Source organism: Lethenteron reissneri, chromosome 21 (genome assembly GCF_015708825.2).
Source record: "Lethenteron reissneri isolate LAM-NWPU_2019-01 chromosome 21, ASM1570882v1, whole genome shotgun sequence".
Taxonomy (NCBI): domain Eukaryota; kingdom Metazoa; phylum Chordata; class Hyperoartia; order Petromyzontiformes; family Petromyzontidae; genus Lethenteron; species Lethenteron reissneri.
The window spans coordinates 6,397,570-6,413,386 of record NC_083799.1 but is presented as its reverse complement, the minus strand read 5'-3'; the positions used below and the strand labels follow the sequence as shown (position 1 = coordinate 6,413,386).

The 15,817-nt window shown below is 47.3% G+C and overlaps 1 protein-coding gene across 1 annotated transcript in view; it reads right to left on the bottom strand.

Moving 5' to 3' along the window:
- The window catches only part of LOC133345139 (integrin beta-1-like), a 47,345-nt gene extending 35,373 nt beyond the window's left edge, over positions 1-11,972 (bottom strand). The window contains exon 1 of the mRNA XM_061555636.1: positions 11,797-11,972. The gene's annotated coding sequence lies outside the window, so the exon portion shown is untranslated. The remainder of the gene's footprint in view (positions 1-11,796) is intronic.
- Positions 11,973-15,817: the final 3,845 nt, after the last annotated feature.

The window sequence follows — 15,817 nt, the reverse complement described above, 5'->3', positions numbered from 1 at the left end:
AACTGACAAAATGTAAAAAAACACTTTTGTTAAAAGGTTCCACAATTTTTTTATATTGATCCTTCGCATTAACACATTCTGCTGATGACAGATCCAGAACGATGGAAATTGACTACAGCATAAAGTGAAACATGTTATCAACATTGAGACGATGGGGTGGAGGGGTACCACTATTGGTGGATGATTTTCATCTTTGTAAATAACTCTTAACACTCCACGTAGTTATCTGTGAGTGGACGCGAATAGGATGACTTTAGCAATTCTGAGAAATTGCTTTTGGGTGACTCATGGACAGATCAGGAAATAATAACAGGAAGTGGCATCATAGAAAGGGTTTGTTCGACAAGATGATCGCAAGAGGAGCGGATGAGAGGAGTTTCACTGTAAAGTAGAAACTATTTCATACCCGACCAGTCACACATTCACCATGACCAATAAGCCACCCGCCGGGCAATACATGGTGTAAGCGTGATTTTCTATTGAAGTTAACCGATCGGACTCTTTCTCTTACAGGAAAATATCGCTCATACATTCATTTAAACTGCTTCTAAAGTACAGCAGAGCACCCCACCCTCCACTCGCCCGTCTGTGTGTCCAGGGACCTATTTTGTAGTCGTCTATAGATGTTCACATATTCGACCTTTTCCAACCTTCTCGCATAGCCCTGTGGCTCAGTCCCCGACGAGTCGGTATACTGGAGATCGGTGGAAAAGAACTGCATAGCTCATCGAGTTCCTCCAGTCTAAATGGAGATTATGATATATAGACAGTATATATACATACACACACGTGATCTTGTACTGTGCACAACATCGTGCTAACATGAAGTGTACTAACTAAAAGCCTCATTCTCAGCGCGTCAGAGGCGCGTGCGTGCGCGTGAGTTTCGGCGTTTGGTACGGAGGGGCGCCACCGCGAACCGGACCAGATGGCTTGCATCAGCGAGGAATGCCAACGGGGGGGCGCTGGGGTAAGGATGGGGGCGTGAGTGTTGTATGTTGATTCTAACAGACCCCCCCCTCACCGCCCCTCCTTGTACCCCCACACTCCCACACTCATCCCCACCCCCATGCTGTGGCACCAGTCTCGCATCCATTGCACCCCCCCCAACCCCACCCCCCCCCCACCAAAATCCCTCCAGGGCTAAACTCGTCAGCTTGCTCAAAACCCTCACACCACAAAGGCACCGAGATTCTTTTAAACTCTGCACATTCGTTATATAGGACTGCCTTATAACAGATCAAAACGGCATCTTATATGGCCGGCTGATGATTTGGACAATGGTCTTTCTTCACAGCAGAGGGACTGACTGACTTTATGAGTTTGAAATCACACTTCATGCCGTGGGGCTCTGAGAAAACTCGAATGCGGGTCTTTGGTCTTCTGCTCCCACCAATACGAGCTTATTTTCAGAAAGGGGTCAACGATCTGGGCAGCGCATACTGGGCATGCAGAGGCATTTTCCCACAGGAAAGTATCAAAGCTCAGCTCCCCAATGCCAATGGGACTAGTCGTCTTCGTGGGTTCTCACTCGGTGGAATTAAAAGTCCGTCATTACGGTTGGTATTAAAAGTAAGATGCATTAGGGTATTTAATAGGCATGCAGAGATTCACTCCCATTTTCTATCAATTATTTATTAATATTCGGCTTCATTATTTCATTTACGAAACTATAATTTTTCGTCTTGTTTGAAGTGTCTAGTTTTTACTGCCTTTCGTTTACTTTTGAAGATTCAAGCTTATAGTTGTGTCCATTCCATTATCACATGAGATATACTCATGCTTATTGCAGACCTAATCGATGCATAGTTACGTTCCAATTCTCAGACTCATGCAAAAACCCATTCTTTCCGAGCTTTTTCCGATCTTACGTTTACATGCAGTCCTTGATGTGACGGCGCGCTGCGAGCTTACATTGACACGCCAATCACATGCACACAGTACATTAACATGTAATTTCTCCGATCTTACATTTACATACAGTCCTCGATGTGACGGCGCACTAAAAGCCGATCTTACGTTTACATGCAGTCCTCGATGTGACGGCGCGCTGCAAGCTTGCATTGACATTCTAATCACATTTACACAGTACATTTACATGCAAATTTCTCACTTTAACATCACAAGCCCCCCCCCCCCACTTCGTTTATGACTCTGGGGCCACGCCCATTTCTAACCTTTAAAAGCAGCCTGCATCAGCAGCTTCCGTCTTTCTTCCGCCTGATGACGATTGCTTGCGTTGCGATCGAAACGTCGTGATCTATTATTTTTTCTACCTACGTGACTTTACCGAAAGTAACCAAAGAGTATGGATTCCTGCAGTCACGAAAGCTTCAAATCAAGATGAAAGACCAATTCACTGCCTTAAGTATATAAATAATTGGCGACATTTCGGTCGATGGAACTTCTTCATAGCACATACATGGGGAATAGTGCAACGTGGTCGAAATGTTAAACCTTTCTTTGCAACTGGAGGGGAAAAACTCACTGTTGCTACTTTTAATAAAGGTGGCATTCATTGTATAAATGTACTTAGGCAACAACACAAAACAACTATAACGAGTATTATACTTTTATATGGAACTGAGGTATGGCACAAACCACCATAATCAGCAAATACACGTTATTCACTTTAAGTTGAAGAAGGAAGAAATGTCCTATTCGTAAGTGTTTATGCATCAAAAGTTGAGAGGTAATTTAAGGCACTAATGGAGCGACAATTAAACGGGAGTGTAGGCCTACTGCGTAAACAGTCTAGGCAAAACAAATACGCGGTGAAGTCGTGCATCTGTGAATATTTGCAGTGAACACCGAAAACCGTTGGGAATAAAACACATTCCTGCGGAGGGAGCTGGTAGGAACGTTGGGTTGCTCGGTAAATGGCCATCGGTCAACGGCGGCGTGGTGTATTCCGCAAATATGCCCGACTGCGAGGGCGGGCACAAGCCGGCGTGAGTAGGTTAAACGTTTAGTTTTATAACGGCACCACAGGGTGACCAGCCCCTCCCCACCTAGGCCCACCCCTCCCACTCCCCACCCAGCCCCACCCTCCCCACCCAGCCCCTCCCCACCCTCCCCACCCAACCCCTCCCCACCCAGCCCCTCCCCACCCAGCCCACCCTCCCCACCCAGCCCCTCCCCTCCCCACCCAGCCCCTCCCTCCCCACCCAGCCCCTCCCTGCAAGACGGACGGACAGAATAATCCCCTGTGGGCTGGTGTAACCAGGAGATTCCTACCAGTAAAAATATATTTAACATAATTAAACACCATAAATAGATCGCCTTGATACTCACCAGCTTATTAATATCGAGCTTTTCACAAATGCTATATATAAGCTCTATAGGGAAGATTAGGTGGAGCGGCGGCGCATTGGTGAGCATGCTGCGCTATAAACCTGGCTATCCAAGTTCGATTCCTGGTAACGGCTAACATGAGCGGTGAGTGATTTCTATATCGGTCCTGGTCCCTCCCTTTGCCAACCTGAAATGAGGAGGGTGGTGCAGTATGGCCAACAACCTTATGATTGACATGATGTGGTGAGGCTTTCATCCAGCAGTAGATTCATAAAGGGCTGAAAATAATGTATTAGTTAAATAAAGTGATATATAGTACGCTGTAATATTGGAACAGTATTAGAGCTTTTGTCATATAAATATTTTTTATCAATTCCATTCCATTTGTCTTTTAGGTGTCATGCCATGACAAAAAGAAATGGTCATTCAGAATTTTCATCTAGAAGTCCCGTGTCAAAGAACAGTCCGAGAAGTGGTCATCTTCTACTGAAGTGACATCAACAAACATCTATACCTATGTAGTGACTGTACTTGTCACTGTATGGTGCCGGGCTTGCGAAGTCACAGCCGGTAACGTTGTGATTACGGGCAGCCCGGGTTATGGGCTGCAGTACCAACTCTAGCGGTGGTTTGGTGAGCGCTGGTTAGCGCGGAGGCACCGTGAGCAGTGTGCGGTGCCGGCTCCCAGTGAAGGAGCGAGAGGGAGCGTCAGCCAGCCAGGGTTACTCTGGGGCATGACACTGGCTGACCTGTTGTCACGTGACTGGACGATACTGGAGGGGGGGCACCGGTGGACAGGGGCCGATGGGTGGTCACGTGGTTCCGAGGAGCTCTCGGGAACATTCGAGAAGGAGCTCGAGAAGCCTGGAAGGTGGGCGGGGCTAAGGGCGGAGCCAGCCCCAGCCCGGGAGCATATAATGAGAGTTCTGTGAGGAGCTCGGGGTTCTTCAAGTGTTGGTGTTTGAAGATCCACGTCGGGGAGAAGAAGCCTCTAGCCACGTGGTCCGGGACCCAGCTTGTGGTCCGGACCGGGATAGCGAACCGTGTCTAGTTCTGCCGTAGCGTGGTTAGATGGGCATTCGAGACCCGAATGTAGGTTGTGTTATGTTACGTACTGTTACGTGAATAAATAGTGTTGCTCCCAAGAAAATGTCTGCGACTCAGTTGGACTCACTACACCTACAATAAGGCCCCCATTTTAATCCCTGCACACATTGTCACTTGTCAAAGGAAATGTTTTAACTCTCGGAGCTGTAATTTGCCGAATTAGGCGATTCACCCGTTATTGGTGGTCTGGCTGAGACCATCATCTTGCTACACTTGAGAAACCGGTTAGATCACGGAGGTCTGCCCAGATTTGAATTCAGAATCTCAACGGTGCTGGATCAGTGCTCTGACCCCTCAGCCACCTGACAACCTCTCAATGTATGTACGTTGAACTTCTTTCGCACCGACCGTAGCTAACCGTACTAATCGGAGGTGAGGGAAGGGCAACAGACTGAACACAAAAGAGCAGTTGAATCAATGAAACAACGCGTTGTTAGATACTCTAGACCAGGAGACCCAGCCACACGTTGGAATTTGGGGATATCCGACGAGTGAAGGTTCCTGGTAGTTATTGGTTATTTTATAAGATACAGGGTTCCGCATAGATATCCCCTAATTTCGTCACGGATAACAGAGTTCTAATGCACTATACAATCGTTATATTACATCCACGCAACTCCTGGCTGAGGCCTATGTACGCGATCATCCACACATACTAATATATAAACACCCAGCTCTGTGACTCTGTCATTGTGTGACTAACGCGGCACGGATTGGTTGAAGTGCGTCACGTGACCGCGAGCAAGCAGCCGGGTGAGTGAGACGGAGGAGATGGCTGAGTGAGAGTGAGGCAGAGCCGGTGTCTGTCCATTGCTGCCGTGAGGGAGCCAGACACGCTCTGTCCACTGCTGCCGTGAGGGAGAGCCGTGCTCTGTCCACTGCTGTCCTGAGGGAGAGCCGTGCTCTGTCCATTACATTAGTATTACATTAGTATTGGAGTTTGTTTTGTGCTTAAATTTACAGCTGGATGAAGGCCCACCGCACAATCCTAAGGATTTACTTGACCAGTCTGTTGGGGGCCGCCGCACGCTGTGGTTGTTCGGGGGCGCCTCAGTTTGTCAATAACACTGCCTTAATGGGAAACATATAATTGGCGACGCTTCAGACAATGACCTTTCTTCATCACACATATACACTACTGAACATACTGTTTGTGCACGACTGCGTATTTAAAGGTTGCATTATCAGCATAATCAGCATTGTATGTCATCTTTGGCGAAAAGAGAAAAACGCGGGCTAAAAAAAAATACCACGGTTTTTGTCCAAGATTCTGTTGTGGATGTCTCTCAGCCATATCCAGACACCCACAACATCCACGGAACCCTCCGCGGCTGTGGTCCTGCTTTGGACGCTAACGGCGTTCGCCTCGTTGTGCGGAGCTAAGCGAGGGGTACTTTGAGGCTTTTGTGTCACTCTAACCGCCGCGACGTTCACGCCCGGCGTTCTAATGTCGTGGCTTGGATGGCGCTCTGCCTATTCATAGGCTCGTTGTGTTCCATGTTTGCTCGTGCGGGCTGCGCTCGTTTCAACTCCCTTTAGGCGTCGATCATTGCCAAACAACATTATTAGCAATGTTCCTTGCCAGTGCAACACAAACACATTTTTTTTAACTGACCATTTGTCAATTATGGTCCATGGTCCAATCACCGTCAGACCTCACAAGAAAACTAAGCAGGTTTGAGCGTCGACAGAGATTGGATGGGTGACTGTCACACATCATAACAAGTTGTTTGACTATGTCGAGGGAAGCAGAGGGCAGTGCAGCAAAATCAAATGTAGCATTGTACTTGTACGTTCACCACATTCACCAAACGTGCAATGACCAGAGTGAAGTATGGTCAATTGACGCACACACAGCCTGCATGGTAAGGAGAGGCCTTCATCCATAAAAGGGGTGTACAGTACATGTGTATATCAATTATAATGTATAAACACTCAACAATGGGCCGAAAATGTCTTAATATATCGAAGACTGCAGAGTCTGGACAATTGTTGGTGTTAACTCACCGTCTGGCTACCTTCCAGTTTGTCTCATCGTTCTTCAGCAATTGTGAGATGCAATTTGCATGAACAACACGATATAAAACTATTCATATTTTCATTATTATTATTATTGAAATGTATACATAACGTACAAATATTGTGGGCCCTGGTCCATTATCCTGACAATAATCCTAACTACAGCCGAGAACTGACACAATAAAGGGCACGGCCCCAAATATCAGCCTATTATACAACGTATTTTCCATTGTTAGAGATTTACGATTAGACAGCAGTTTGGTCAGTGTGATTGATTCTTGGGGTTTATGTGAAATATAAAACCTTTGGTTAAAACCACCCTAAAATATTGAATGATCCTCATCACCACATTATATAAGCGTTTTAAACAATCACAGTGCCATGGCGGAGATGTGAAGATTTAGATAAAATCTCCATACTAGTTTTGTGGGGAGCGGTAGTGTAGCGATTAGCACACTGGCTAGGAACCCAGCTACCAGAGTTCGATTCCCGCTCACGGCTAACACCAGTGACGATTATCTGAACCGGTCCTGGGCCTTCGCTAGGTCGACTCAGCCTTAAATGAGTACCTGGTGCGGTGTGTAAAAACATCGGCACTGGGGAGACAAAGACGGTCGGGCGTGGTGTTGATTTAGCACAAACTGCTGTAAAAGAAATGAAGCATAATGGATGTCACCTTGATACAGTCCCTCTATATTCTTCTGTTAGAAGGTGCAGCCCTGCAATTACTTGCTCACACCACTGCTGGTGGAAGGGCCACCACTGGAGGGTGCTCTAGAGAGCCCCTCTCATGGGTATTTTATCTTACGTGTCTAGGTTTCTGTTGGAGGAGGTGGCACTTCCCACACTTCACCCTTCCACGCGCCTAAAGGTAGTGTATCCATGCATACTGCTAGATGGACAGGGACGGGGGGTTAATAAACTTGCCGACCGTTTCAACTGCCACGCTGGGAGATTGAATCTAACCGGTGAGCTATGATACCATTACACCGTGGCAGCTTACTATCCTGTTAGAAAGCAGGGTAAACGATGAAATCGGTGAGTTTTTTTGATCTAAAATAAAGTGAGGCTTTCATTTCTCGTCTACAGTCATGCCTGACACTCACGCAATTTCTGGCATCTCTACAAGGCTCTTTATGACAGCCCGAGCCATAACCGCAACATCAATAAACCACTAATCCCAAACACGACCCTAATATGAAGATAATCTTTAGCGCTTGTTTTACCCGAACCCAATTATAACACTAATCCTAACAATGATCCGAGCCACAGACCTATCACTTGAATTAAATCTATGAATACATTCTGAATATCAGAAAGTAAGAGAGGTCAAAAACTGAAAAAGCCACACGTTGCAATGGGGATGAGGGGCAAACAGTGTTTGGCTATGTACCTTTTGAAATAAGTTCAACATAGAGTACATACATATGAAGCACACTCGCCACTAACCTTCATCCAAACCTAAACATCACCCTAATCAACCAGCCACTCGTACGAGCCCTCCCACTGACCCTAACGCTAACCAACCATCCATTTGTACGAGCGCTCCCACTGACCCTAACGCGAACCAACCATCCACTCGTACGAGCACTCACACTGTTTCTAGAACAGTTCGCTCAGCCTCATTTTCACTTTGTTCTTTTTTAAAGTTTTCATCCATGTAGATGTGTACAACATCTGACACTTCCAAATGTCACCGGCTCATCCTGCTCCTAACTGGTGATGATAATGATAATGATGGTGAAGATGATGATGACGCAAATCTCCATTTTAGCATGGTAAAGGAAGAAAATACAATCCAAAGTAAATCTAATACATAAGCTGATTGTTGAGGGTGTCTGTCAGTGTTTCATGTTTCACTGGGGCAACAGATGGTAATTCATGTTTCATAAATAATCCTTTGTTTCTAATGCCTCGTGGAAAACACACACGGAGAAGAAAACACGGAGATAACAGCAGATCGGTAACCCCAAGAGATGCTGTGTTTGGTGGCTGCGAGGCTTATGTAAGGTCGTGTGATCAGAGCTCATGCTGTGGTTGAAAGGACAAAGCGTGGAAGGGGGGGGGGTATGGAGGATGGTGAGCGTGGTGTTGTTTGTAAGGGGTATAAGGGGGGTGGGGGGAGAGGCCAGGTGTGTGTCTGCACCTGTCATACAAAGTGGCCATGCCGACTCGCGTAGATGTGCTGCCTTTTATCTGCATGTGCGACGCACGTGTATGCCCGTGTGAACGTGTAGGAACTCATAATTATCTTCATCGTTCGTCTGTTTTGAATTCATTCTTGGTTGCGTAAGTACTTATCCATCTCCTGCTCACGGCCCTGTACAAAGACTACGGCTATATTGAGTTTCACAATCACAGCTGCTTGACATGTGTGTGCCCCAGTTTAATATCTACAGTCAAGGAAGTGATTGCAGCCACGTTAGACTGCAGTGACACGATCCACTACCGTGGCTCTAAACACAGCACCAACCTTGTGGCCAAATCTGGGAAATTTCCACAGTTGTTCTAAGTGCAAAGAGACGCTATTCCTATGTCACTGATCATAACTGGAGACCTATTAATGTTGCAACTCGATCCTGTTGCGATGAAAAAAAGTCTGGTCAAGGTTTTTCACAGTTGTGCTTTCTTTAGCAGTGACAATTACAATATATACTTAGCTCGCCGTTTTGTATAACTTGCCAATTTTAAATACCACATCTTGTAGAGGGTGATATCTTTTCTCACTTTGCTGATTTTACACATTCCTCATATACCATGTCGTTCATACAATTCTGAAAGTGATTCTATACCTTCCAGGCAAACAACTGCAGCATTAATAATTTACATATTTGTGTCAATCCACTGCTGGATAAAGGCAATTGCTCCATGTTTGTATTTATGTTGAACTTCATTCGCACCGTACGTAGCTAACTATGCTCATCGGAGGTGCGACGTTGCTCATCTGGGTTGTTTGACCACACTGCGCCACGCTGGTTCATTCTCATTGGTGATACAAGGGGGGCAGGGACGGTTCCGATATAACTCGCCACTGACGTTCGCTATGGCCTGAAATCAAACTCAGGCGGCCAGACTCGTAGCTCAGTACGCAAACTAATGCGCCACCATTCCACTGCTGGCAACTTTAGCAGGCTAAGTGCATCCATCGAGATTGGCGTGTGGCAGCAAACACGTTTATTTCTTGTGTTGGGTTCCTGTGCCTTATTGTTAGTCGATCTGGGTGGTGACGGTTTCGAAAGGATCCGGGGACACTTGTGCCAAGTCACATACGGTGAGGTCATTTGGTGCGTCGAGCACCAAAACTGAAAAGCACACAGAGAGTGGAGGCTTGGCGAAGCAACATAACTCGGGTTACGTTGTTAGTGTCTGAGTCAGTACTAGTGGCTAGTTAGCTAGATTTATGGTCAATGGGAGGGCGAGTACTCATCTACGGTTAGCTACTGAGATATGGCCAATGGGAGGACCAGAACTAGTCGTTATTTGGCAAGTTGGTTAAGGATGAGGGTAGAGCTAGAATATGACCGGTGTGCTATGCCCACCGAATATTTGCCTCTCCTCTTCATTGAAAGGTATGGCTTTGTCAGTTGTTTGGCTGTTTTTTGTTTGCTATTTACATCGGGTTCATTGCTGTCTGCTTCACAATGATCTGATCAATCATTTATAATCCCTGATCATAAACTGGCTCATGCACAGATCCGACCCTGCCTGTAGTTGACATAATGGAATATAACAGCCGTCAAGAACGACCATCATAAAAACAAATCCCGTTACACAGTACAACTCCCAGCTGTTGGAGATATTAACGCGCCCTTCAATACGCCAAAATCACAATAATTCCACTTCCGTTGTAATATAGTTTAACAACGTTGTAATAATGTTCAGGCAATTGTCTTTATACTGCTGGATGAAGGACTCCGTAAACTGTGTCGATAATGTTTTTTTCACCATACTTCACCAGGCTGGTCAGTGCCGGATAGTAAAGCAAGCGGTTTGAATATCACTTGCCATTGACGTCAAGTCGTAGCCGGGACTCACGTCGAAGCTGCGTTCATCGCGCAGTGCGAGAGCAATTGCTCCACCGCTCTCCCCAACCATTACTTAATTATTTGCTGAGAAGGATAATTACCGTGGTGCTCATGGCTAATGATAAACAAAGTTACACCACTAGTCCTCACAACCTGCTCATTGTCGTTATCATCATCGTCGCTTCCCAGCGTATTAAATAAATTCGTATCTTTTCTTTGCACGTTTAGGAAGAGACGAGTTTGAGCTTAGACATCTGGATTTCGGTTATGGCATAGCGGTGAGCGGTGGGGTATTGCTCACACATTGCGTTATATAGACAGTTGGCCTGGATTCGTGCGGTTTCTGGCCCTGGCTAATAACAGTGGAGCGTGATATATTGAATCGGTCCTGGTGCTCCACTACCCAATCAAACCTGAGCCATCTCCCATTGACCAGCGCGGTGAAGTATGGTCAAACAACCCCTAAGACCGGCACGGATAAGGTCGGCCTTCATCCACCAGTGGATTGACAAGGGGCTCTAAATTGAGTGAATTATGAGTCTTCAACAACTGTTTATATATTTGACAGCTGACAGTTGCCGCTCGGAAATTACCTAACGGATGAAGATGTCAAGCCTCTGACTAACTCCGTGACAGTGGAGGGAACTTTGCTTCCTGCCATGCTGTACTCCAAAGCCTTTATCATAAAAAAAGCCTTGAACAATCCACTGCTGGCTTAAAACCTCTCCACACCGTGTCGGTCACAAAGGTTGTCTGACCATACTTCACCGCGTTGGTGAAGATGGAACCCACGACGGTCTCATATTTCACTGGCATCTGATGCGAGCCAGACTCGAGTCGCCAGGTACGTGAATCACTGCGTCACCGCTTCGCCTATCACCCGAGCAGATAGTCGATGATAACGATGATCGCGCCAATTATATATGTATTAATGAAAGTCGCATTGGTGTGTTTAATCTAATACCCTTTTAACGAGAGTTCAGCGTGTAAGAAGAAACTGGAGTACCCGGAGAATACCCACCAGAAAGTGGGTTCGTGAACACACTTGCTGTACTGCAATGCGGAGGGCTTGGAAGTCTCACAAATCTCTACGTGATCCAGCAACCCTCGCCTAAAAAGCGCTGGCTAATACGTGCGTATCAAATTCAATGGCCATCCGCGTCGCCTTTCAGGCTATTGGGTCAAGTGCTATGATGTATCGACACCACGCTCACAGGCATCGCGCTCACGCCAGCCTGAATAATGCGCAAGACACGCAAATTCGTCCGACAACCTTTCGACTCGCACACACACAACCTCAGCGGCGCGTCGAGCACATTGGGCTGACTGATCGACCCGTCGACTCACTCACCGGTCGGCTCGCGAATCTCTCCTCCGCCGCTGCGCGCGGTCGCTTCTCTCTCCTTCTATCTCCACGGCTCGGTCGCAGCACCCGCAAAGTTATCCCTTCATTTCTTCTCGGCTTCGCGCAAAAAAAAAAACCCGCTAGCTCGCTCTCTCGATCTGAGCGCCGATCTCGCTGCGAAAAGGGAGGGGGTATGGGGGGGGTCTGCAGTGTGACGTCACGGCGGGTGTGAATCTGTGCGGGGTGGTGGGGTTTTCAGGGTTGTGTGTGTTTTTGTTTTGAATGGGGAGCGGTACTGCTGTGGTTAGCGCACCGCGCTCACGACCAGTAACAGTGTCAGCTAATATTTGCAAAGTTCTGGGCACCCCCTAGGTCGGCTCGGCCTCGTGTAAACAGCACTGGGGAGATAAAGACGGTCGCTAACAGCTGCTGCACCAACAGTCTTGTGAAAGGCTATGAGGGGGGCCTTTTTAGTTTCTGTTTGTGTGGCGTGGGTTTCATGGGGGTTTTATGGGCAGTAGTAGTTTAGTGGTTAGTGAACCCGGCGGCGGGTCGAGCTTGATTTCCACTCACGGATAACATCAGTGGCTAATAACGGAACCGGTTCCTTGTCTCCCCGAGGTCGACTCTGCCTTAAATGAGTATCCGGTGCGGTGTGTAAGCACCAGTTCTGGGAAGACAAAAGTGGCTTAGGCACTGTGCTGGCCACGTCACCCCCTCGTGCGCCGCAACGGTCTTCATAATTCGTCGCAATCAGCACTTTCCCCAAAAGAATGTATTTCTATATTGAGGATCTTTGGTTTTGTCTTTAGATGGGGGTTGGGAGGGAGGTGGGCGGGTAGGGAGAATGTGCCCCCTCCATCCGCATACCTCTCATCCCTGGAGAGTCGATGGATTGGCACGATTTGAAGACGCGGTTCGAGTCAAGAGTGGACTGGACCAAATCACACTGCAAGCGTCCGGACTCGCCTGATCTTGGAATGATCTAAGCAGGGGTGAGGTTGGTTGGTGCTTGGATTGGTGATCACCAGGGAGTGCCAGGGTGTTGTCGGCGTGCGACTGCGAGGTGTGGCCAGGTGATGGCAGCACAGCGACCCGCTCATTCCACGCGCTCCGATGTATACATTTAATTTATTAGTGCTTTGTATTAAATCTATCTGTGCAAAGCTGTGAGCTTTTCCCTCTCGTATGCGTGATGGGGGTTTTTTCCCGAGCACTGTATGTACTCCGGTTTCCTTCCACACGAAACCAAAAGCGCATTAACTCAACCGGCTAACAATCCCCATGTAGCAGGACCCTCCTAAAATAATATTAAAACTCAGTGAGGCTTTCCTAGGTAAAAAAATTATTATTTACTGCACTAGGTATATTATTATTGATTTCGTCTCGTTTGTATCGCCTGTCTCGTCTATTGCGTCTTACTCCGTTACATCAGAATATTGGAAAGTTCGCATTATATTTTCGTCAATTGTTAATGTCGGAATCTCCGATTAGCACAGTTGGCTACATATGGTGCAAAAGAAGTTCAACATACATACAATATCTGATATCTTATAGACGCACATTTCGATGTATCCATCGTGAAGTGATGAATCGATTAATCACTGCATGCCTCGTACACACATTTTGCGGAGTGTCTTCATCCTCGGGCATGTTCAATCCACTGCTGGATAAATGACTCTTCACAACATCACTATCCCTCACAGTCCTGCAATGACCCAATCCATTTCTTCTGAACGTGAACTGGTCTCAGAGGTTGTGTTCTCGGGCGTTTCCCCTCCTTTGACTGTCATTCCGTAGCCAGTCTCGTTCCCCCATTACCATCCCATCCAGCGATGTTCTATCCAAGGTCACTTGCTTTCCTTGAGTTAATATGATGTACAGTATCTGATTCGCATTCATGAATTGATACATGTATTCATTCTGTTTCTCAGTGCGATTCCTAACATTCATCTCTCTGTGCTTCTTTGCATACTTTGGATATGATAAATATTGGCAATCGGGACTAAATGGAAACGTACAAAATGATAATTATCTTCTAGAACGGGTAAAACGCTTAAATGTTGTACATTTAAATGTACGTAATCGAACCTATGCATATACTGTGTCTGTAAAATAACATTTTCAAACCAACATTTTTCTAATTTGGGCCTCAAAAATATAACGGTCCCGAGGTTGATTGGTTTCACTCACAGGGCAGGCTCAGCGTAACGCTCTCCACTGCTTCATGTCTCGTGCTAAACACATCCACGCATGCAGGTCCCATCACCGATTAACAAAGCAAGTCGTCGTCCGCAGAGTGTGACGCTAAAGCCGAGAGAAGGCTGGCAAAGCCCTCACCCAGTTATTCGTACACACTGTATATAAAGCGCGTGTTGTGATGGAAGAGGAGGGGTGTGTAGGAATGCGCTGGATCTTGACAGGGGGTGAGATGTATGAGGGTGTGGGGGGAGAATTGGGTCGGTAGGGGGGATTTTGTTTAGGGGAGGGAATCAATGGGGTAGGTGCGGGGAGGGGGATGGATGGGGTTGCTTGAGTGGGGGTGGGTGGTTAGGATGAATGCCTTGAGGATGGAGAGGGAAAGGGTGCACGTGGCACATGGAAGCAATCACCCCGGCGCTAGCCAGGGAGAATAATCACCCTCCCCCCTGCACCCTCCGCTGGCAATGCGCAATAACCCTGCGCTGTGTTCGCCACAGCCTCTTAGCTTAATGAAGTGAGTGAGGTCACTCGCCCTGCGACCTGCGCTGACATCAACGATGTTTAATCAAATGGTCGAACAGACCGACTCCAAATAGCGGGCATTGCCAGAGGAATAGCGGCATTTGTTACAGTGCTATGTTTTGCTTGTGTTATGGTTATATATACAGTGCTTGAATTCAGCCGGAACAGTTCGGAACTCTGTTCTGGGATTTATTTTGGCACCTCGCCACATCCTTCTCCACTTATGTTGTCATAATAGTAGTATTGCCATACGAGGTATTACGCATCCGTATATCTTGCAATTTAGTGGCAGTGCCTCATGCCGATAATTAATCCATGCTTCCAAGCCAGCCCTAGCAGTGTTCTGGAAATTATCGAGTAAGAAATGAAGCCCTTGTTGTATGCAACATATAGTTAACGCTTTCCAATGCCGTGCGGATCCATGTGTAGGGGTGTTAAGGGGTGTTAAGGGGGTGCTGACAAACACACACGGGTGTCAGCTCCCACACGCTACACGGGTGTCTACACCCACGTCCGCAAACGGTTTACGCTGGGATCCCCCACAGCCCCACCCCTCGGGGGGGATTGCTATAAAAGGCGGGGGAGTTGGAGGGCTCGAGGTCTTAGTGTGTAAGCTTTAACCAGTGAAGAAAGAAGACCAGCAGATAGGCCCTGGAACTCCCCTGGCTCGCCGTCCTTGTCAGGGCCGAGCAGGGAAAGCCAGCGGCGCGGCCCTAAGAGCCTCAGAGCCGACGCTCTTGTAAGAGCCGGTCTGATGGTTAGAGGTGCCGGGATCTGTGCTTAACCAGGACCAGATCGGTTAGCCTCCCCTCGGACCCAGTGGAGGAACTGGGCCGAGGGTAGCTGGGGATATGGCTAGTGGGAGATGCCTGTAGCACGGGTGAAGGGCCGCTACCCCTTCCAGTATTGTATTAAACAAATAAGTGTGCCTCCGACTACGTCGTCTCCGTCTGATTTGAACCCGCTACACATGTGCAGAGTTGAATGTGGTTCGGTACTGGGATGGAAGACGACCATGACTTGCCATGCTTTGTACCTTTGGAGCTGCGAGGTGTGGCCAGGAGATGGCAGTGTTGAGTTTCATTCCCTCGTGTTGTGTGGTGGGTGTTCTCCAGATACTCCAGTTTCCTCCCACACGCATTGGCCAAACATGCCATTGCATGACCATCTTGAGACTCAGACTAGCCTGAATAATTGCCATAATTATTTTATATTACCCAATACGTGAATATAATTATCCAATTCAGGACCCTCCTAAAAGTGTGTCTTGAGGCTCAATGAGAGTTTCTTGGGTAAATCATTG